The 2801-nt window shown below is 44.4% G+C and overlaps 1 pseudogene; it reads left to right on the plus strand.

The window, feature by feature from the left end:
• Window positions 1–555: 555 nt before the first annotated feature.
• Tdg-ps2 (thymine-DNA glycosylase, pseudogene 2) lies at window positions 556–1735 on the plus strand (annotated as a pseudogene).
• Window positions 1736–2801: the final 1066 nt, after the last annotated feature.

Below are 2801 nucleotides of genomic sequence, written 5' to 3' on the forward strand. Positions count from 1 at the left end.
TACAGGTTCAGCTTCAGTTCAGTATCATCATGGTGGATGCATGGCCCCATCCAGGCAGGCATGGTGCTAGAGGAGCTGAGAGTTCTACATCTTGATCTGAAGGCAGCCAAGAGATGTCTCTCTTCAGGGAACTAGGAGCAGGGTCTGTTCTCTCATAGGTGGAGCCTGAGCATACGAGGAGCCAGCCAAAGCCCAATTCCACAGTGACGCACTTTCTTCAACAAGGACAAACCTCCTCATAGTGTCACTCCTTGTGAACCAATCATATTTAAATCACCACAGAAGCCTTTGGGAGATATGGCAAAGGGGACTTTCTTATCATCATTTATGTGATTTATTGACCCTGTTTTTCCAAAGCACAGCTTTCAGTTATTTAGAAATATCCAGGATAGTCTTGATTTAAGAGACCATGGGGATTTCAAATAGCTGAAATTAATAATGGCATTCTCATAAATTGTACTCTCAGTGGACTCACCACGGTGATGTAGCACCGTGGGAGGGACCGAGTACAGTGCGGTCCATCCACTGGCCGCCCCGATCTTGTGCTGCTCTCTGGAGAAAGTTCAAGCTTTGTATTCATTTCCATTTCAACAAATGATGGCGGAAGCTTCTAACATGGCAGCCATGACTGGATAGCAGATGCCAGCAGAAGCTCATGCCCAGGAACCTGTACCAGAGGCTCCAAAGAGAAGGAGAAGGAAAACCAGGGCAGCAGAGCCCCAGGATCCATTGGAGCCCCCCAAAAATCTGCTGCATCAAAGAAATCCGACAGGTCAACAAAATTAAAAGAAAAGCAAGAGAAAATCACAGACACTTTTAAAGTGAAAAAGAAAGTGGACCGTTTCAACAGTGTCTCTGAAGCTGAGCTTCTGACCAAGACTCTTCCTGACATTTTGACCTTCAATCTGTATATTGTGATTACTGGCATTAACCGAGGAGTAATACAAAGAGCATCATTACTCTGGGTAAATAAGTCACTTCTGGAAGTGTCTGTTCCTGTCTGGGCTGAGTGAGGTGCAGTTGAGTCACACGGATGACTGACCACACCTTACCCGGGAAATATGGCATCGGGAAACATGGTAGAAAGGATGACGCCAGGCAGCAAGTGTCTGTCTAGTAAAGGATTTCGGGAAGGAAGGCGTATCCTAGTGCAAAAACTACAGAAATATCAGCCAAGAAGAGTGGTGTTTAACGGGAAAGGTATTTATGAAACTTTCGGTAAAGAAGATTTTGGAGTAAAGGTTAAGAACTTGGAACTTGGGCTTCAACCCCACAAGATCCCAGACATAGAAACCCTGTGCTATGTCATGTCGTCGTCCAGTGCCGGATGCACTCAGCTTCCTCGAGCCCAGGACAAAGTTCATGACTCCATTAAGCTGAAGGACTGAAGAGATCAGGTGGAGGGCATTGAACACAACACAGACGTTCAGGAAGTGCAAAATACTTTGGACCGACAGCTTGCGCAAGAGGATGGAAAGAAGATGGCTGTTAAGGAAGAAAATTATGACCCAGCCTATGAGGCAGCGTATGGCAGTGCCTGTGGTGAAAATCCGTGTAATGGTCAACCTGTGGCTTTGTTTCAAATGGGCTAACAGCCAACAGAGCAGAGCCGAGAGGAGAATCAGCTCCCGGCGATGTTCTGAATGGGCAGTGGATGGTGTAGTCATTTGCAGAACAGATCCCTTCTTTTAATAATCACGGAACACAAGAGCAGGAAGAAGGAAGCCATGCTTAGCGAAGATGCCTCTCAGCTCTGGCCCAGTGCTGCAGTTTTAATGGTTGTCAGGACATAGAGCCTCAGTGTACTAACTGATGAGTTTTGGTATTAACAGTACTTTACCCTAGTGGTGTAATTATATATGGAGAAGTTGCATAGTAGAGTCAACTGTATGAATCTGTGTAGTTTGGGAAGAAAAAATTGTGTGTTTTGTACTTGAGTTTTGTATTTGAATTACTCATCATTCCAGACTTTTATATACTTTATTTCTTTTATGAAGAAACTGGTTTTCTTTGTGGAGTCATTTCAAGCTGTAATTTGTAAAAGCAAACGGTCTGAATATTTATAGTTGACCCTTCACTACGCATACCTTTACATGCCCTTATCCCTTTAAATGCCTAAGAAGGGTGTGCTAGAAAGAATCAAGCTGGTAAAAATGCAGATGAAGCAGTCTCCATGTTTGAAGCTGGCTAACCCTGTGTAGAATCAAAGCTGGAGGTGAACTCAGAACCCTATAGCAGATGTTTGGTAATAGAAACACAGTATGGCCATTCCTGATGGGGCTTCAGTCCTGCCATTGGCCTCTGTGTCCTTGTGTGTTCATCCTCACAGAGGCAGACACTTCTGCAGGGGTGGTAGGTTCCTGAGAACAAAGTGGCACTTGTACAGTCTGCTACGCATCTGTTTTACCGAATTCCCAGTCAGTGTTCATCACTGTTCTAATTTTCTCCTTGACTTGGAAAGTGATAAGAAATGAACTTTCCAGTGAGCGACGTGATGCTGTAGGTGTCTGATGGTCCTGTCTGAACTGGTGCTGTGTAACTGGGATGTACTAATCCAGAATGTTTCTTACTAGGTAAAGCTAATCATTAGTGGATGATTTAAAAATTATTGTCACTGCTGTTCATCACTGTAGACTAAGTGAGTCTCATGAAAAACTTGATTGGAATTTATGCCTTTGCAGTTGCTAATGCATTTTCCATGGGGCTACCAATAGCCCACCAGGGCTGGTGGATATTAAACGTGGGTATTCAGAAATGCCTCCTGCACACTCCTGACCACTCACAAGCACTCTGATCTGATG

The sequence above is a fragment of the Rattus norvegicus genome, chromosome 6, assembly GCF_021556685.1.
Source record: "Rattus norvegicus strain SHRSP/BbbUtx chromosome 6, alternate assembly SHRSP_T2T, whole genome shotgun sequence".
Taxonomy (NCBI): Eukaryota; Metazoa; Chordata; class Mammalia; order Rodentia; family Muridae; genus Rattus; species Rattus norvegicus.